Consider the following 22438-nt stretch of genomic DNA (forward strand, 5'->3'; position numbering starts at 1 on the left):
TTTTAACTGCATAGCTCATTCTGCACTGGCTTTGCAATGTTCATTCCTATACTCATTGGTAATGTACTAATACAATTCAGTCGACTTGACTTGAAGTCTCTTTTTTTTATTTTGCAAGACTTGCTTTTGTTCTTGCTACAATAGTCTGTTTCTTCCACCTTGCCAGTACCACTTGAACTTTCAAGAACAGGAATTTCAATGAGAATATTCTCTCCAGGCCTAGAGAGATGGTTCAGTGGTTAAGAATACTGATGCTCTTTCAGAGGTCTTGCGTTCAACTCCTTGCAACCACATGGTGACTCATGTTTATCAGTAATGGAATCCAAGGCCCTCTTCTGGTATGTCTGAAAACAACAACAGTGCACTCATATAAATAAATAAATTAAATAAATAAATAAATAAATAAATAAATAAATAAATAAAATTTCTCTCCAAAACTGTACAAGTGATATTAAAGTCCTAACACAGTAGGCAGAAATCATGACTCCTACCAAAGGTCATGATTACTAAATACCCAGGGATATTGAAATAGGTAAAATCTCAGATGCAAATTTTAAAGATTTTCTGATAAAAAACATGATCAATGACCTGAAATAATATGCATATATATTATATATATATACATATATATATATGTATATATATATGAATTCAATCCAGACCCCAGAGAGAAAAGACAACAATGTAGAAGAAAATTTCATAATATTAGATAATTGGTTGTGGGTTACTGTAATGTTCTCCATCTGTTGAAAAAAGAAGTCTCCTTGATGTTCAGCGAAGACTACACTTATTTATAGTTATAAGGACAAATATTTAGAATGAAGCTAGGGATTGTGTCAGTTTTTATAAAAGGAAGTTTTAAGTTCTCCTCCAAGATTCATGACTTCATTTAGCCCTGGGTATGTTGCTGAGTTTCTAGTACAAGACATGCTTTCCCTTTTGTTGAGAAGATCTTAAGTCTGATTAGCACCATTAGAAGCAATGGGGTTTACCTGCAATGCTGGTCGTTTTTATAGTTCACAGGCATCATAGATGCATTGAACTGCCAATTACTTCCCTCCTTTTGGAGCTTGCATGGCACTTTCAGGGAGGAGACTTATATAGAATGGTTTAGAGGAAGGCAAAGAAGGTGAAAAATAAAGAAAGAGGTCTTTAGACAGTTTCTACCCAACTTCTATGCATTATCCCAGTCCCAGAGGTCACTGAACAATACCCTAAATACATAAAAAAAGATCCATTTGTACTTAGTGACAGTGATAACTAAAATACTGCTAATGCATTGTATTTTCAAAAAATAGCTTGACTTTGACAAATAATAATGACTTATGCTAAGTGGAGCACAGTTCTCAAAGGTATAAAATGGTCAATGATGAGGAGACTTGAACTACCACACATTGTCCTAATAGCTACACTAACAAGTAAGAAGCAAAGCTACCTACTTAGTCTTTTCCAAGGAATGAAGGTGCTCTGTGGGGCATGGGGCAGCCATGCTTCAAATAAAGCTTTAAGAGACTGATAATCTTTTCAGAAATGCAGAGAAACAATTGGCAAGGGGTGAACCAACTTCTCCATTTCTCTAAGCACAATCTGTTTGCAACCTAATATGTATGCCCACACAAGACAGATAGATAGACAGACACACATATACACACACTTCAGTCTGTTGTTTTTCCTGTGAATTATACTTCTATTCACCTTAGAAAGAACAATTACAGACTCAAGTAAGCTATACCAACTAAGTATAATTTTTTGAACAATAAATATATTGATGGCAATTTCAGAAGTATGGATTTGAGGTTACTCCTAAGAGAAGGGAAATATTATAGGTACTTACTCAATTAAAGAGTCTTCTATCCTGCTAGCATGTTAACCAGTTATATATCACCAGATAGTGCAGGGACCATATGAACCTTCATCTTGCTTCATCTGATAATATTAGCAGGCCCAATCTCATGTGATCCACATGCTGGTAACCACAGCTTTCATGTTGGCAATAATAGTATCAACAATTAATATTGTCAACAAGTTATAAACTGTTTGAAGGAAAAGAAGTCCCCATGAAATTCTAGAGGATTATTTTTATTATAATAACTGAAGACCTCTTATCATACCAGAAGGACCCATGCATCCTGCCAATGGAAAAGAGCAATCAGTAGCTTTCCAGCTGTAAAACCTATGAACCACAACTATAATCAGTCAGGCAAAATAAACCCCATAAAACAATAATACAACTTATACTTTGGTATAACCAATAGCTATATAATTAGACTTAAGGGCCTGCTCAAAAGGAAAAAATAATATCATGCCTGGTACAGAATATACAGCCAACAATCCATGACTGGTATGGTCATAAACCCTAAAGAAGAACCTACAGCAACCACTTTCCTAAATCCATCTAACTCCTAACCATATTCTTAATGCTTGTACATATATCTATAGATAAATTTAACACTCATTCTTCACCAAAGATGGTTCTTTGTGTGGCAAAGGGAGATCATTACCAAAAGGAACAACTGATTAAAATGAAGAGAGAAACCAGCCTTGAGAGATTTCCAATGTACGGTGCAACTTCTATATCTAAGTCCAAGAGAACATCTTGGAAAAGGGAACAGAAATATTGTAAGAGCCAGAAGGCCAAGACGTCTGGTGCAACATAGTGTATTCCATAAACGACAGGGAAACAAAAACTGAATCTGTGAAATCTCAACAATATGGTTACCTAAACAAGACCTACACAATGATAGCATCGATTTGCATGCCAACATAGATGGGGGCTACATCCCTAGATAAATAGTTAAAGGTAATTAAACTCTGTTGAAAGAAGGGAAAATCAATCTTCTCTAGAGACCAGACACCTGATAGTGGCTAAACCTAAATATATACACATGAGCAACATTAAGTGTACTCAGCAAGTTGGAAGAAAATGGTGGAGGAGGGGTAAAAATAATATAAACATTGTAATCAGGTATGAAATTTTCAAAAAATATTAAAATAAATAACACAGAAAAATCTTCCAAAACTATACCTTCAACAAAGTAAAGGGCAGCAAGTAATATGTATGGTTGTTTGAATATGCTTGGCCCAGAGAATAGAGGTGTGTCCGTGGTTTAGGAAGTATGACCTAGCTGAAGGAAGTGTGTCACTGTGCGGTGGGCTTTGAGACCCTTCTCATAGCTGCCTGGAAGACAGTCTTCTCCTGTTTGCCTATGGAACAAGATACAGAACTCTCAGCTCCTTTAGTGCCATGCCTCCATGGATGCTGCCAGGCTTCCTGCTATAATGATAATGGATTGAACCTCAGAACTCCTTAAGCTACCCTCAATTAAATGTTGTTCTTTATAAGAGTTGCCATATTCATGGTGTCTCTTTACAGAAGTAAAAGCCCTAACTAAGACAGAAGTTGGTACCAGCAGTGGGGTATTGCTGTAATAAGCCTGACCATGTTTTTGTTTGGAAAAATGTAGATTGTGGGACTTTGGATTTGGAAAGCAATAGAACGCTTTAAGTGGGACTTAATTGTCCATCCTAGTAGAAATATGGAGAATATTGATATAGGCTTAGAGTTTTTTTAAAACCTACTTTTAATAAGGGTTTTCAAGTGCTTCAAACCACCACCTCCCATCTATTCTACATTCCAAAGGTAGGGGAGAAAAGATGGTATATAGAACAAGGGTTTGTGAGCGTAATTACAAGCAGTTCCTTAGGGGTTAGGGATTTAGCTCAGTGGTAGAGCGCTTGCTTAGCAAGCACAAGGCCCTGGGTTCAGTCCCCAGCTCTGGAAAAAAAGAAAAAAAAAGCAGTTCCTTGGGGCAATTCCAATCTCTGTCAGAATATCAGCAAGACAGTTCAGCAGTGTCAGGACTCCAATCATGAAGTCCACACTCTAGCAGAAACTGCCAAGAATACACCAAATCAGACCAAAATCAGCTGCAGACACCGGGAGAAGTTCTCTATTGTGCCTCTCTCAAAAATGTGTAAATCATCAAAGACAAAAGCTCAAGACCAATGAAGCATTGCAAAGCTAAACTATGCAAAGGTGCCTTCATGGTCCATTGAGTCCTGTTTATACTTTCTCCAAGTATCATGTGTCCTGCCCTGGGTCTTCCCTCAGCAAAACACCGAGTGAGTATGTATCACATGACATATGTCGAAACTTCCACTTCAGAATGATGATGAGGGTAATTTGAACTATGGGGGCCTGGCTCAAGAAGTGTCAGAAAAAAAGAATACTACCATGTGGCCTAGAGACTGTTTTTGTTATATTTTGGTAAAGAATGTGGCTGCTTTTTGCCCTTGTCTGAAGAGACTGCCTGAGACTAAAATGAAGAGGTTGAGATTAGTTGCGTTAATAAAGGAAATCTCAAATCATAGTAGAATAAAATCTGTTGTGTTGGTATAAATTTAGCTATATTGTTACTAAAGTTCACTCCTATGAAAAGTAAAAAGGATCAAGATGAAAAAGGAAAAACAAAAAGTATTCAGTTTTAGTAATGAAAGCACACAAGAAATGCAATGTACCTAAAATCCTATGTTTTGGGAGACAAAAAGATTAGGAGATTGGTGATTTGGGGACAAGATCCCACAAAGTTAAGCTTATTGTGTTTGCATTTGCCTTTGAACAGAGTTATTATTATTTGGTTATTATTTTCATTTGAATTTTTAATCTGGAATGAATTACAGTCAAGAAATGGAGGACAAATACTGTTGATCTGGATGTTTAGAGATAGTGACTATGAAAAGTTTAGTTCTAGGTATGATAGTACTTATCTTTAATCCCAGAAGAGAGGGGCAAATGGATTTCTGAGTTCAAGGCCAAGCCTAGTACAGATCACCTTCCAAGAAAAGAAAACATCGGTCCAGTTGTAGTAATACACCATTAATCCCAGAACTCAGGAGACCAAGGCATGCAGGTCTCTGAGTTCAAGGTCAATCTATAGAGTAAGTTTCAAGCCAGCCTAGCTTATGTAGTGAAGGAGTTGGAAACAGAAAGTTAGTGATAATGTAATAGAAACAGGGGGGCATATTCCAGCTCAAGCAAGCAGCAGAATTTATATGCTTCAGTCATGTGGCTCTGGCTTTATAATCAAGAGGAGGAGACTACTGGGACAATTGTTGCTGGTTATCTGGAGCTAAGAATTGGCAGTGATTGGGAACAGACCAGCAACACTGAGGTGAAATCTTCTGGGAAGTGTTTTCTGAGAGCACAAAGTATTCTGTGTTCCAGAAATAGCCAAGGTTGTACCTCATACTGCAGCTGGACTTGGTAATGAATAAGAATTATCCAGGCAGTACTGGTTTTGAAGGCATGAATGAGTCATGGAGAGCAGTTGAGGCTTGGCACTATGAGAGGCCAGGGAAGGCCAATGGTGAATGTATAGCCCCACTTGCAGTTGACAGCCCAGGGCTGAAAAAGTCATGGTCATACAAAGTTGAGGGTTGGAACCATAAAGGGAACCTAGTTGCAGCAAATGGTTGCAGAGAAATGGAGATTTCAGTACCATGGGTGATCACCAGAAACAACAGCAGCCATGGAGTGGAATCAACCAGAGCCTACAATGCTACATGGTAGAGCTGGAAAATTGACCCAAGCACTTTGGAGAAGCCCAGATCATGTAAGTATCTCAGACATTGGAACAAGAAGGTGTAAAGTTTTAGTTGCCTTAGATTCCCTAAAATGCTAGAGATGCGAGAGCCATGGGATACCTCCTGAGGAAAGCTGCAAATGGTGAGTGAAACTAGCCCAAGAGAAAGAAGTTTGTGTCACTCAACAAACATGAAAGGTATTAGAGGTATGAAGAGCACCTTTACACCAGACATGCACATGCAGAGTTTGGAGTTTGCCCAGCTGGGTTTTGCTCTTTCTTTGGTCCAGTATTTCTTCCTTATGATATTTTGGAATAGTAATTTATATCCTGTAATATTGGAGGTATGTGATCTGCTTTTTTATTTTGATTTTACAAGGGGTTACAATTAAGGAATTGGATGAATCTCAGAAGAGACTTTGAACTTTAAATTTTTAAACACTGGTAATAATCTGAACTGTAAAAAACTATGGGGATTTTTGTAGTTGAAATAAATGTATTTTGCATTATGCTATGGCTAGGTATGACCACATAGACTCATATGTTTGAACAAGCCTATGGGGGCCAGGGAATGAAATGTGGTGGTTTGAATGTGCTTGGCCTAGGAAGTAACACTATTAGGAGGTGGACCTCTAAGATAATCTTCTGTTTGCATTCAGAACAGCATACAGAACTCTCAGCCCTTCCAGTGCCCTGACTGCCTGGATGCTGCCATGCTTTCTGCCATGATGATAATGGACTGAACCTCAGAACCTATACAATATCACCAATTAAATGTTGTCCTTTATAAGAGTTGTCTTGGTCATGTTGTCCCTTTCAGCAATAGAAACCCTAACTAAGATAATCTGGCTAACTGGACACCTACATATGTTTCTTTGGTGTGTCCCAGGTTTACTGTGGTATAACACTAGGGAAATTCTCACAAAAGCAAGAATTTTGATTCAAGGGTTTTTTATCTTTTCTCTCCAATAAGGGTATAAATCAAAAGTCTCCTTCAACATCTGTTGTGGTTTGGTCAATTGTTCCCCATGATTTCTTGGGGGAAGCGATAGCCTTATTTTGGAGTATTATAAAAATGGTGGTAAGAGAATTGTGAGAATTATGAAAGAAGAGGGTATCTACAGGAAGTAGATCATTGAGACATTGTGTTGGATATATCATACCCAAGGCTGCTTACTGCCTCTCTTTTTAGTGTCATTATTCCATGATATGAAAAACCTTTGCCATACGCTCTTGTTGTCATGGTGTTCTGTCTTACCATGGATCAAGGAGTACAACTGTGAAACCTATGTACCACAACATCCTCAACTAAGCTATATTAGGCATTCTGTCACAGTAGCAAACTTCTAAGACAATCTCCTATGATTTTTTTCCTAAGTGTTCACTCATTCCCATGCCATGAGTTTTACAGCCCAAGATGACACCAAAATAAGAAAAGTAAAGACCATTGTTTAAGTATTTCCAGCTCAAATTCTTACATTCAAGGATATTAGACATAATAGGAAGAATATCCCAGAAAAAATCACTAGTAATCAAAATAAAATTTACCTGTTGAACTATTCTAAATAAGATATGTGAACTAGTACCTAGCCAAAAATTTTTGTTACAGTCTGTAGCAATTATAGAAGTTGAAAATGGTTAAAAACATTTACTATAATTGGACAGAGTAATTAAATCTAATATATAATATTAGAGCTTCTAGTTTGAGTGTCTATTTATGTGTCATTTTTTTTTTCCTGTGACTTAATTTGGTTCTCTTTTAGCTGTGTATCAGTCCATTATTTCTTGTGTGTTAGATACTTGTAATTAAAATTAACATATGAGTTGCTGCTCTCAGAAAAGCTTTGAGTTCCTCTGAACATAAGTCAGCAATATCCAATCCTATGAGGTCCTGAGCAGAACAAAAGGGTGAATTAAGGAAAACTCACACCCTTTTCTACCTCTATATAGGACCATGAGCAGATAGAGAAAATTATACCATGGGTTTCCCTAGCTCTCAGAGTTTGCAGTTCTTTGGAAAATAATGGGACTTTCTCATATGCAAAGCTGTGTCCATCAATTATTTTCTTCTGGTGTTGTTTGAAACAAGGTTTCCCTATATATCTACAGCTGCTCTCAAATACAAGGTTCTCCTGCCTTATACTCTTGATAGTCATCTGCTCTACCTACCTTTAAGTCTTCAGAGTATGTACGCACTTGTGTGTGTCCATGTCTTCTTGATTCCCTGGTGAATACTGATAGTTGACTCATCGTCAAAGCCAAAAGGAGACTATTATGCACAACATTCTCTTACATTATGAGAAGCAAAATTAAGCTATGTTTGGATTTAAAAAAAAAAAAAAAGAACACTCTCTCTGAGACAGACTTTGGTTATTTCTTCTCCTATTGGCCCTTATTCATAGTTTCCTGTAAGAATTTACTCTATGAGGTCTGAAAAAATGATTCAGGAGCTCAGGTCCATTTCCAGTATCCCTTGTTGTCAGCTCACACCCACCTAACGTCAGCTGCAGGGGATTCATTAGCCTCTTCTGGCCTCTATAGGTACTTACAAACAATGCACATGTGTATGCACACACACACACACACACACACACACACACACAAGATACTTTTTTTTAAAGAATTTGCTCTTCAAAGAGCTTTAGAAGTAAATACTTTAAAGGGCTGTATTAGCCAGGGTCCTCTAGAGTAGCAGAACTTGTAGAATGAATACATATACATACATGCATACATACATACATGTGTGTGTGTGTGTGTGTGTGAAAACTTATCACCATGACTTACAGGTTACATTCTAACAGTGTCTGACTGTAAATGAAAAGTCCAAGAATCTAGTAGTTGCTCATTTGTAAGACTGGATACCTCAGTTGCTCTTCAATATATGCTGCAATCCCAAAGAAGTAGGCTATGAGGCCAGTGAAGGAATAGATGTGCTGGCAAAGTGACACAAATCCAGCAAAGAGCAAAAACTTCCTCCTTCTATGTCCTCATATAACATAGAGCAGAGGGTATGGCTCAAATTAAAGATGTGCCCTTCCACCTCAAGATCCAAATCAAAGATATGTATCTTTCTACTTCAAAAATCTAGACTAGTGGAATCACCCATTTCAAAAAAAAGTCTTTCATTGGAATGTTCTCTATTTATGGATTGCAGTTCTTTCCAAATGTAGTCTACTTAACAACCAACAGTAGCCATTACATGGGCTAATCATTGCATAGCTATTCATCGACTTTTCTAATTAGAACTTTTCTCATGAGGATATAAAGTACTCAAATGGCTTTCTTAAGTTATAGGAACAAGGAAAACTTGAACTTGATCAATAGCTGTAGTAACTAAGCTGAATTTCTTGGCACTAAAGTATGGAAACTATGAGAACTCTGAAGAAAAATTATTTAAAACATATTTCATGCTAAAGATTTCTCATTGATAACTACTTTTGGGAAACTGTTCAACATTAGCTTGCTAGAGCAGGTCTATGACCAGTATGATGGTTAACCTTAGTTGTCAGTTAATGGGAGCAGAATCACTTAAGAAGCATACCTCCAGATGAGTCTGTCAGAGTATTTCTTGGAAGGTTTGACTAAGAGAGGAAAGATCCCAGAGTGGAAGAATTCCAACAGTGTCCCATATATAAAAAGGTCTGATAAAAAGCATGATTCCTTTATTTTTTGCTGGTAAGAACATCTACTCTGTTGCTGCTGTTCTCTTTCCATTATTTATTGGCATTGAAAGCTATCTTCTGCATTCCGATATGAGCCAAAAATCAATGACTTTTTCAAAATTCTGCAGACATTGAATGCAAGATTGAGAAAGCTGATGCCTCTACTCTCATAGACTATACAGACACTGGGTTCTCAGCCTTTTCAGTGTACAGCCCATTTCATGTAAGTTAGTCAAATAAATCTGTTATAGATACACAACCTATGAGTTCTGTTCTCTTAGAGATCCCTATTACAATAAAAGACTCTGAATTTTGGAAAATTTGGGGTTTTATTTCTCTTTTAAACTGAAATAGAGAAAGAATGAAAAATAAATTTTTGAAAAATAATCTCAACGAGCACTTTTGTATTTGTGTGTGTGTGTGTGTGTGTGTGTGTGTGTGTGTGTGTGTGTGTGTGTGTAAAGCTCTGTAGGTAGCACTTGGCTGCAGAAATCTTTGTTTATTTCTTTGACTTAAAGCTGCATAATGGGTGGAGAGGTGTCAGCTACACTCTAGCTGGGTGATCTCCTGGGAGTTTCAAAAATCTACATTGGGTTTGTGATTTTTAAAAGTGGAAACTGAAGTTCAGACTAGTTTATGTCTTTTCTTGGTCTTTCGGGTTGTTTGTTTGTTTTGTTTTTTAATTCAGGGACCTTAGCACTTGGGTATCTGCACATTTTTAACCTAAATTAGACAAACAATATGAAATTCTCTCTCTAAAACAGTAAGTCACCTTTCAGTACTCAGACAAAGGCTCAGTAAGTACCAGGTTTCATTCAGTGCTTTTCTGAAATGTGCAGCTTTTGTCTAAGTGCATTTCACAAGGAATAGCCTTTTCAGAGAAAGTAGAACTAAAATGATGGCTCTAGCAATCCTAGCCATGCCCCACAAAATGAGTGAGTAAATGCCCCAGCACTTTCCCAGGAAAGGAAAAAGCCTCTTCAGTACTCCCTGAGGAATGAAGTTAATATAACATACAAGGATGTTGCCTCAGAAGAGCAGGTGCAGGTGGCCGGAACCATAGACACAATGGGCATATTCTAGCACTGGCACATAAAGTTTCCATTGTTACAGAGGAAAACTGCTACTAATAATTTAATAGTTTCCTTCCTCTGCATGTAAACATGGTGGTTATTTATTCATGTACTGTCCTTGGTTGACCTGGAACAAAACTGTCTTCAGCAAGTCACAAAACTTTCCTTAAGAATTAAAGTACTATAATTTAAGCTAAATACTTTAAAAATTAAAGTATTATCCACCAGGTAGGGAAGAAACTTATGGAGGATGTGAACTGGAATACATGTTGAGTGAAGATTGTGCTTAATATATGTGGATACAGAATCATTCTGTGTAAAAAGAATTATTTTTCATTTCAATCAGATAAGACTAACACTCAGAAATATGTTTTTCAAACTCACCATATAAAGGCTAACAATGTGAAGATATAAATCTTCACTCTTTTCTAGAAAGGAGAAATAATAGTCATTACTCTCAGAGTCTCCCCTGTATTCATAGAAACAACTGCTATATCCTACTAAACATCCCTATATGTACGCAAATACAATGGCTATTTTTCAGTCTTGTCTGGGCTCACATAGATGGTCATCTCTTGATCTTATCAATAACTACTTGTATCAATTGATCAAGCTGTACATTAGTTGGATCAGCAAAGGGGGATTAGTTGGAGTATTGGAAAGTCCTGGTTCTTTCTTTTTATCTGTCCTTCCAGTGTGGTTTTTTTCTGTATTGTTTGCCCAAGGCCTTTCAAACCACCTTTATCAGCAAGGGGAGGCAATTCTTACATGGTATATCAGGGTCTTCACAAGCACAAATGTGAAACTTCCCAAGGTTTTAAACCAAGAAGCATCACAAAATATTTGCCATTTAGTGAGGTACAAAAGGTTGCAATCATAATTCAGGTTCAAAAGGTAAAGAAGAGAAAGCGTAAATTTTGGAAGATATGAATCACTGGGTCATTAAGAGTCAACTAGCTCTCAGTTGGGTCCAATTGTAATGAGTGTAGGCACCTCAATGTTCTTCAACATGGGTACTGAAATAGACAAGATAATTCACTACAGCACCAGCAGGCTACCAAAATCTTTCAGGTCAGGTAAATAACCTCTAAAATGTACAGGATCTGACCATTTCTTGAGTTCTAAACTTTGGTTGCACTGCTTTATTGGAGTAAGATCTCCACCCAAGTGGGAACTATAAAAATATTTGTGTATATTTTATTATGTGCAAAATCCATAAATGAATATATGTGTGCGCGCGTGCGCACGCGTGAGCACACACACACACACACACACACACACACACACACACACACAGAAGCCTCTTTTTTTTTCTGGTAGGATAATGAATATTCAAAGGTTTACCTCTCAAAGGATTTGAATATTCAAACATTTCTGTATATAGATTGCTTCCTGATAGAATTGTTATCATCCAGGATCCCCAAGACTAAGTTCTCAGCACAAAGATTTCTTTTCTCCACAGCGTTAGAGGCCAGAGAATAAGAAAAAAATACAGGTAAGAGAGAATGAAAGAAAAGATGAAGGGAACAAGAGAAAGGGGCAGGAACAGTTGCCCTGGAATAGGACAAATAGCTGAAAAGAGAGGAGACAGATGTGGTACAGAGGAAAATGGCAGTTTAAAAAGGTAAAGAAGGAAACCCTGTGTTAGGATGAGATGTTTCATTTTAATTGAACATGTTAATTAGATGAGCTAAAGGGGGCTTTTGATTATGGGACTTCATTAATTTAATAGAGGAGCCCTAGTAGTCAACTTCAGGAATAGGAAGTGGCCAAATGATGCAATACACCTTGGTAGTTATCTTTAATCATATGTTTTTAATCTATATTCTAATGTTTATCTATAATCTAATGCTTTTAGCAACTCAAAGGGCATGGGAAGAAGGGCAAAGCCTTCTAAAGTTGTATTCATCATGCTCAAGCTGGTCAGAGTCCCTTCAGTTTCTGAGCATGCATGAAGCCGTAGATTCAACTCAGAATACTATAGAAACCACACATGGTAGCTACAATGCCTTGAAGTAAAATGACTCCCATCGGCTCATTTGTTAAAATACTTGGCTCCCGGTTGGTAGATGTGCATGAAAAAGATAAGGATATGAAAGTTAGTGATATAAAAGTGTAAAGAGATATAATGAAAGAGAGGGGATTAAATAGGATGGAAGGACAGGCAGAGGAGGGAATATGTGAAGAAATAGCTAATGCTAAAATCCATCTGAAAGTGTCATAGGAAAAGACAATACTGCACAAGCTTCCTAATGTACGAACATATACACATATAAAAATGCTTAAATTAAATTGCCCTAACGAGGGACATATCTCCTATTGGATATCACAGGTTAACAAATACAAAACCAGTGTCAGGAATAAGCTATGAGATGGTTTGATAAGCAATGCTCCCTATAGTCTCAAGCATTTGAATAATTGGTCCCCAATTAGTGGTGCTGTTTGATAGGCTTAGAATATAAGTGCTCATTGCAGGAAGTATGTCACTGTTGGCAGACACTGAGAATAGTGAAGACTCACACCTTTGTAAGTCTACTCTCTTTGCTTCCAACTTGTGCTTCAAAGTGTGTACCTTCAACATCATGCTCCAGCCGGCTGCTTGCTTCCATGCCTACCTGTATTGATAGAATCTCATCCTTCTGGAAATTTAAGCCCAAATAAATCATTTCTTCCATAAATTGTCTTGATCATGGTGTTTTATCATACCAATAGAAAACTAACAATCTATGACTGGAGAGATGGAGCATCACTTAAGGCCATAGACCACTCTTCCAGAGACCTTGAATTAAAGTCTACATAGTAGCTTACAACCATCTGTATCACTAGGGTATCCAATATCCTCTTCAGGCATCTGTGGACATCACACATGCACATAATGTACAGATGTAATGAACTAAATCATCCATATGCAAATAATAATAATAATAATAATAATAATAATAATGTTAAAACATTGACTCAAAGAGGTTCTTTTTTTTTTTTTCTTTTTAAAGATTTATTTTATGTCTGTGTATTCAAACATACCAGAAGAGGGCATCAGATTCCATTACAGATGATTGTGAGCCACCATGTGGTTGCTGGGAATTGAACTCAGGACCTCTGGAAGAGGAGTCAGTACTCTTATCTAATGACCCATCCCTCCAACCCAAAAGAGATGATTTATGTTGGAATTACCAAATAATGAGTTTCTATAGACCATTAAATATTGCCAGCTATTGCTATTACTTTTGGTTACCCTCAAGAATTTGACAATAAGTAAGACCATATATCTGTCTCAATGACCTGCCAATTGGTGAAAGTGGAATATTTAAGTCCCCCATTATTTTCGTGTGGGGTTCGGTGTGTGGTTAGAACTTTTATAAATGTACGTACCCTTGCATTTGGAGCATAGTTGTTCAGAATTGAGACATCATCTTGGTGGATATTTCCTTTGATGAGTATGAAGTGTCCTTCCCCATCTCTTTTCATTACTTTTAGTTGAAAATCTTACTTTACTGGATATTAGAATGGCAAATCCAGCTTGAAGTCTTAAAATGCTTTTTGTTTTTATTAAAACAAAAGTTATTTGTATTATACTGAGGGTCTTGACACAATACTCACACTCTACCAACCTAAGCCTATCTTCCCAAGGCCGTTCACATGTGTGGCATATTTTAGCTGAAGGTCAGATCTAGTGTCTAACAGAAGTCTCTGAATTGAGGGTCGGGATCCCCAGGGAGACTCTCCAGCTGCAGGGCATATCAAGCTTGTGACTTTCCAGATGTCCAGACTCTTAATTTCTTAGTTTCTGCTTATATAATGTCCAGTGGGTATCCGTGGGGAAATAGGACTGTGTCTAGTTATCTTGATTGAGTGATGTCACTGGAGAAAGGAGTCTATGGTAAGTGTGATGAGTAAAGTTAAAAAAAAAATACCTTTTAGACATAAAAATGTTTGCTCAGGATACCACTACACCCAAGTCTGAATCTGATAACCAGAACCCAGTGACATCACTCACTTGAGATGAATTCTATGAGAGAATGAAAAGCAGAGGAGAAAGTTCAATTACCTCTGCTAACTGCTGAACCTGCGACATCAAGTTCTCCACCCCTAAGAATTTCTACTTCTTGAAATTTCACAATCAAATCAGAATAAATTCTATTGGTCATTAATCTTTCAAGCCATTTGGGTCTACAATTTATAGACACTTCTCAGCCTTAATTATTCTGTGAGCCAATGCCTGATAGCTACTTCCCTTCTTTCCCTCTCTCCCTCTCCTTCGCAAAGTTATTTTTCCCATTTACTCTGAAGAATTCCAATACAAATCTCACACTAATTTCTTAAAAATGCAATTAAAAGTACACAAAATATTGGAGAAAGGGGAACAGTGAACATGTTTATGGAACTACAATCCTACAAAATGACAGAAATTAAAATATTCTCTTCATTTATTATTCTGAATATTAATGTTCTCAATTCCCCAAATCGAATGCAAAAACTAGGAGATTGAGTTTAAAAAGCTCATATATCTACCTTTTTCTCCCCCAAAGAAAGCACATGACCATCAAAGGCAGATGCTATCTGAGAAGGAAAGGATGGAAATAGGTATTCTGAATGAACAGGACTAGGAAGTAAGCAGGAGAAGCAATATCTGACAAAATATACTTCAGTACAAAACTAGAAAAGATAAAGAATGCCAACATATGTGGATTGATGGAGCCATCCATCAAGAAGACAGTACAATGCATCTGGATCAAATGTAGGTATTCTCTATTTAATACAACAAATACTACCTCATAGAAGATAGAAAGTAATCCCAATATATTAAAAGTGATTGGATTCAGTAGCTCACTCTCTCCAATAGACAGGTCACCACAACAAAATTTAAAGAGAATACATCTTAGTTAAATGATATAATATGAACCTCACACATCTACAGAATGATCATATTGATATTAACAAAGATGTTCTTTATGGCATCAGAAGAAGCAAAGGTAAAAGCAGTAGATGAAAATAAATACTGAACTTAGGAGAGCATGAGTAAATGAAATACAATCCTTCTGTCATGGCAAAATTAATGAGAAAGCTGGCCATCAGTCTGAATCCTTTCTCCATCCTTGTAAATACAATAGTATGTTCTAGTTCTAGATGAATAAATATATTTTCTTTAAAAAGAATCAAGAAGTCAAATAACATTGGTAGTTAATATCTCCCAAAATCAGTTAACTCAGTCCATCAATTACAAGGAAGAGGCTAACAGACTGGATAGTACACAGGATCCATCATTCTGCTGCATATAAGAAATACAGTTCAACAACAAAGGTAGACATTACTTCAAAGTAAAGGGCTGGAAAAAGATTTTCCAAGCAAACAGACCCAAGACACAGCTGGAGTAGCCATTCTAATGTGTAAGAAAATAGACTTTCAACCAAAAGTCATCGAAAGAGATGAGGAAGAACACTCATCAAAGGAAAACATCTATGCCCCAAATGCAAGGTCAACTACATTTATAAAAGAAAGTTTACTAAAATTCAAACCACAAATTAAACCCCACACAAAAATAGTAGAGGACTTCAACACCCCACTGTCAACAGACAGGTAGTAGAGACAGAAACTAACAGAGAAACAATGAAACTAAGAGATGTAATAAACCAGATGGATATAACAGCTGTATATACAACCATTTGCTCCAAAACAAAAGAATATAACACATTATCAGCACCTCACAGAAACTTCTTGAAAATTGACCATAAGTGGCTACTATCCACTTACCAGTGGGTATATACCATGTATATCTTCACAATAGCCACAAATAATATAAAATATCTTGGTGTATTTCTAACAGAGCAAGTGAAAAAATCCTATAGGAGAAGAACTTCAAATCACTGACAAAAGAAAGTAAGGAAGACATCAAAAGATGGAAAGATGTCCCATGGTCATGGATCAGTAGGATTAGCAATGAAAATGGCCATCTTACCAAAAGCAATCTACAATGGAATACTAATCAGCTATTAAAAATAAAGACATCATGAATTCTAAAGGCAACTGAATGGAATTACAAAATACCATCCTAAGTGAGGTAACCCAGACCCAAAAGGACACACACTGATAAGTAGATATTAACCATAAAATACATAATACCCATGATACACCCCACAGACACAAATAAGTTAAAGAAGGAAAGCCCAAATGAGCATGTTTGAATCTTACTTCAAAGGGAGAACAAAATAGTTCTCCCTTCTAAGGGAAGGCAGACAGAGGTAATGACATGAGTAGGAGAAGGGAGGCAAATTAGAGGACAGAATTTTGTGTGGGGAGATACAGGAGGGAACACATATGTCCAGGAGAATGAATGGAAATCTCCAGCTGCAGGGTCCAGGAGAGATCTCTAGGAAGTACCAGAGATCTGGAATTGGGAAGGCTCCCAGAAGTCAGTGCCAGTCACCTTAGCTGAAATGCCTAACAGTGGGGACATGGAACCTGAAAAAGTCACCTTCTATAGCCAGGCAGGACCCCCCCCCAATAAAGGAATAAGGATGCCAAAACTTTCTACCCAAAATTTGTCCTATCTAAAAGAAATACAAGGACAAAAAATGGAACAATTACTGAAAGAATGGTCAATCAATAACCAGCCCAACTTGATACTGATCCCATGACCAAGCACCAATCCCTGACACTGTAAATGATACTCTGCTATGCTTACAGAATAGTGTACCTGTTCTCTGAGGGACTCTTCCCAGAAACTGACTGAAACAGATGCAGATACCCACAGCAAAACATTGGATTGAGGTTGGGGAATCTTCTGGAAGATTTGTAGGAAAGGTTAAAGGCCCTGAAGATGATGGGAACGCCACAGGAAGACCAACAGTGTTAACTAACCTGGACCCCTGGAAGCTCTCAGAGACTGAACCACCAACTAAAGAACATACATACGCAGACTGGTGTGAGACCCCAAGCACATGTGTAACAGAAGGCTGCCTTGTCTGGCCTAGTGACAAACGATGTTCTGGGAGTGGGAAAGGGGAAGAAACTTTTGAAAGGGAGACAGGGAGGAAGCATTTGGAGTTAATAATATGTAAGTTAATTAATAAAAATAAAACAATAAAAAGAAAAGAAGAGCAAAGCTGGAGAGAAGGATCAGTGGCTGAGAGCATGTACTATTCTTGAAGAGAACTGGAATTTGGTTCCCAGCACCACATTGGGTAGCTCACAACTACCTACAACTCTGGCTCCAGGGATCCTGATGTGCACTTCTAGACTCTACTTTAACTGCCTTCACGTTTCTATACAGATACATGTATACATACATAATTGAAAATTATAAATCATCTTTGTAAAAAGGAAAAAAAGCAAAATAAAACAAAAAGGCATATTAGAAAGTCATAGTAGTAAACACAATGTGGTACTTCTACAAAAGCAGCCATGTAGACTAATGAAACAAAATAAAAAGCCCTAACATAAGCACACATGACTTAAACCATTTGATAATTCATAAAGATAAATGTATCATCAAAAAGTAGTGCTAAAAAATGGGATGCCCACATTTTTAAGAGAGATTGAATCATAACTGTATCTTTCCCCTAATAAAAAAATATTAACTCCAAATGCATCCTAAACCTGAAGCCTGAAACACTCAAACTAATAGAAGACATAGACAATACCCTACATGATGCATGTAGAAAACGACTTTCTGAATAGCACTATATTTGCCCAAGAATGAAAGCCAACAAATCTATGAAGCTGGACTTTATAAAAGTAAAAATGTTCTGTGCAAATAACAAAATAATCAACCAGGGGAAGAGAAAGTCTATAGAATGTAAAAGAATTTTTACCAGTTATACAACTAACATCATTACTAATCAGAACATATAAAGAACTCAACAAGTAGAATCAAAATATAAACAACATATTCACAAGATGAAGCTGGGACTTGGACAGAAAATTTGCAAAAGACAAACACAAGAAAACAGCTAAGATAATTTGTCCATACCAAGTAGAAAAATTAAAATCAACTTTGAGATTTCATCACGCTCCATTCTGAACTGAAAAGATGCAAGGATTTAAACACACACACAACACACACACACACACACACACACACACACACACACACACCATCACCACCACTTCCAACCACAACAGCAGCAAGTGCTGGAGGGAATGGAGGGAATGTTGTATTGGGAGGCTAGGTACAGAGAAGCATCATTCACTGCTAATGCAATTGCAACTGGTGTAGCTATCATGCAAATGCATCTAAAGAATTCTCAAGAAAACTAAAATTAAGTTCAGCATATAACCCAGATGTAACACTTCTTGGCATATGCTCAAAGGACTCAAGAACCTATTAGAAGATACTTGCTGAACCATCTTCACTGTTTCTCCTGTTTACAATAGGTATCAGATGGAAACAGTCTAAATCTCCTACAACCAAAAAAATAGACACTGAACGTGTAGTACTCATACAGTATGGAATACAATACAGCTTTAAGTTAAAAGAAATCATGAATTATGCAGACACATAGATGGAACGAGAAACACAAACATCGTATATTCTCTGTTAATGGGGTCTCCTACTTCCATTCTTCACACGTGAGTACATAACCTAAAATAACTGAAAAGCACAGGAAAGTAAAGTGCAACCATTGCAAGAATAGGGTCATTGAGGAGCAATAGAAAGGGGAATGACTGGGTACAAGCATTCTGATAAGGGAAAGTAAAACATGGTTATTCTTTAGGAAAATAGAAGATAGTAAATGCAGAAGAAAGAGGGAGGAGGGTAAAGGGAAATATGAGTATACAAGTGACCAGAGAGGAGAAAAAGGAAATGAGGCTTTACAGAGATGAGCAATGAAGAGAAATACAGGATAAGGATTCTGAAAAATCTATGGGAAAACACTATTTACTATTCACCCCTGCCCCAGGAACAAAGATGAAACACTTAATTCTGTGTATAAATAAACATATATAGTTATTAACTTCTCTCCTCTTGGCTGACAGGGCTCCCTCCAAGAGTTATAGACCACTTAACCAAACTCCACTACTACACATGGGAAGCTCACTTTTGAGTTGTTGAACAGAGCTAAAAGACAGTCTTATTGCCATTGTCTTTGGTTGTACCCCAGATCTGGAAAACACCATGCAATTGTTGAAGACAACATGCTCGCTCTTCAGAAACAGGGCTCAAATGTTCTTGAGCTGAAACTGACCAGAATTCCCCCTCCCTAGCAACAAGTCTTTATACTAGAAGGTATCATGCAAGCTTACAAAGGAACAAAGAGACCAACAGAACAACTATGATGCTTACAAACCACAACCACAATCAGCATGGTGTGCTAACCCTAAATGTGCAGTAGTGACACACATAACCTAGCATTAGCCAACGGTTATCTAATTGGACTTAAGATTGAAACCATGCCTAGTACTATAAACCAAGCTCAGTAAAAAGTAGAGGCATCAATATTGAAGGGGAACCTAGAACCTCTAGTTTATTAAACCAACTTAATTCCTAACTACATTCTTAATATTTGTTCTTATATCCATAGAAAAGTATAGTAATCTCTCCACATCTAGGAAACTTCACTTTACAACAAATGACAATTTACTACTGAAAACCACAAGCAAGAAAAGTTCAGAATTGTGGAGTTCGGACCCATCTGATATATCAACAGAGTATTCCCATTTCTAAGGTCCAGGGAACATTGTAGAAGAGGAGAAGTCAAGACTGTAAGAAGCAGAGGAATGCGGAATTTGCCATGAGATTATTTCTCCCAGTAATATCAAACAATACAACTATATTGTCTCTCTAACATGACTGCACAAGCAGTAGATGAACAATGGTGATATCAATAGACAAGCTAAAGTGGGCAGGGAAAAGCACAAAAGCTCTCAATCCTATACAGAAAACTACAAGCAACTGAGAAATGCTGAGCGTGGTAAAAACATTCGTCCCCAAGGAAGAGCATATCAATTGGTTATCCAATATGACATGGCCAGCTCTAAAAGCACAAGAATGTTACATTACAGAATAAAGAGGCTATATTAAAAATACATATGTATACACATGTACATTTATGCATGCAATAATAATTAAAAAAGAACCCTTTCATTTGAAAGACAGCCAGGGAAGGGATTGGGGGAGTTTAGAAGGAGGAAAAGGAAGGGGGAAATAGTATAATTATATTATAATCTCAAAAATTAAAAACATCAAAAAATAAAATGACACAAGAATCTAATTGTCTGAGTTTCTAGAACTTGGTAAGTAACTTTCACAGGTTCCAGCAAACTAAGATGATATTAAGCCTCAGAACTAGAACAAATCTATTGGCAACTCTCTCAGGCTTGACTGACTTCAGTGCTGGGGATAGCAAGAGTTTGCAAGCCCAGATTATGACATTGGTTCAAATAAGTTTTGTTAAGAAATCCTCTGATGATGAAGGCTGCCTTTGAAGACACCTTGTGACAGAACCTCTGAAGATCTTAAGAATACAGCCCTCAGAAGTCAGTGTTTGACAAGCTATAATGAAAGGTTTCCTGCCAGGAATTTTTTTATCGCAGATGTGGCTCTTCGTAATTTAATAGCTCTTCCAATACTTTGCAGTAGTTCTGGAGTCAAGCATATGGGTTTAACTAAGTGGGGAAGTTTTGGCTGGAACAGACAACTGCAAGAATAATTCAGAGTCTTTTTACTTCATCATTATCATATTGGCAAGTGAGCAGAGGAATTGTTTTCAGGAGATGGCTGTAAATTACAGTAAGAACGTCTCTCTTTTCTTGGTTCATGAAGGCAAATGTTACCAAGCAACTTCTTCTATCCTGTGTTCATTCATCACAGGGCTTTTGTGAATTAGTATATATATATATATATATATATATATATATATATATATATATATGATGTAAAGCACAGCATCCACAATGTAAAGAATATCAGTTAATGAAGCCAAATGCATTCAGAAGTCAGGGTCAGAGTTGTCTTCTAAGCTGCTCTGGCTTTGAATGGTCATGGCATGCAGATTCCAATTATGTGTCACAAACATCCAGCACTGTTAAAGAAAGAGCATAACATGGTTTTAAACCCTGATTTTCCAACTGTTAAGTCTGTGACCTTAAACAAGCATTTTTCATTTTGATTCTGTTTCACAAAATAATAAAAAGAAAGAAAGAAAAAAAGATGAGTTGGTGAGAAGGGGAGAGGTATAGAAATATGAGAAGCTATTAGAAGAACTCAACACGGCAATGCATGAAAGCAACCAGCAAACAATAGGCCTAGGCTGATACCAGTTTGTCTTCTAGTGTTAGTCTGACAAAAGTTTATCAAAATAGCTGTCACTGTTACATATGCCCACAACTTGGTCTCACCCATAATCTTCCTATCTTGCAAAGCAACTTTAATCATACATTTTTATTTTTATTGAAGTCCCATGATATTTGCTCCTCATGAATAAATAACTGAGATTTGTTACTGGGGACTGTAGTCCTCGCTTCTGTTCATGTGTGCATATGCGCATGCATGAGCCTGTGGGCGTGTGTGTGTATGCATGTGTGTGTATGTGTGTGTGTCCTACAAATGCAGGATACTCCTTCACTCATAATAATAACCCATTGTCAATTGAAAAATAATGTCAAGTTGTGTTATTACACTCGCAGAGCATAGCCTTGCCTGTCTCAGCTGAAGTCAGAATTCTTACATTAGTCTTCAGATATACAAACAATCTGCCACATGTTTCACTTGGAAATAAAACATGGAGTATCTCATGAAATTTTTTGAAAACTATCTGGTGGGTGAATAAAGCAGAATAAAGTGTGCCTGCTCATTGTGGTAAAGAGCTCTACATTGTGCTATTGAAGGTCAAGGACTTTCCATTGTTAGAATTTTCTAGGTGAGTTCTGTTTAAGGTACTCAAGCATAAGAATGGTTTTATGGGAAATTCTTGTGAATGAATTTTGCTGAATATATTGAGAAAAGAAATCCGATGCTCATTCTCCCTCATTCATTTTACATACCAGAAGATCAAGGTTCAGATTCACAAAGTCACTAAAATTATATAATTTGATAGCTGACTAGATGAGACATTTTTGTTCATTACCATCCTGCCTCTATACTTAAAACATGGACGTATCACTAGATGTCCATGTGTGAACA

The sequence above is a fragment of the Rattus rattus genome, chromosome 1, assembly GCF_011064425.1.
Source record: "Rattus rattus isolate New Zealand chromosome 1, Rrattus_CSIRO_v1, whole genome shotgun sequence".
Taxonomy (NCBI): Eukaryota; Metazoa; Chordata; class Mammalia; order Rodentia; family Muridae; genus Rattus; species Rattus rattus.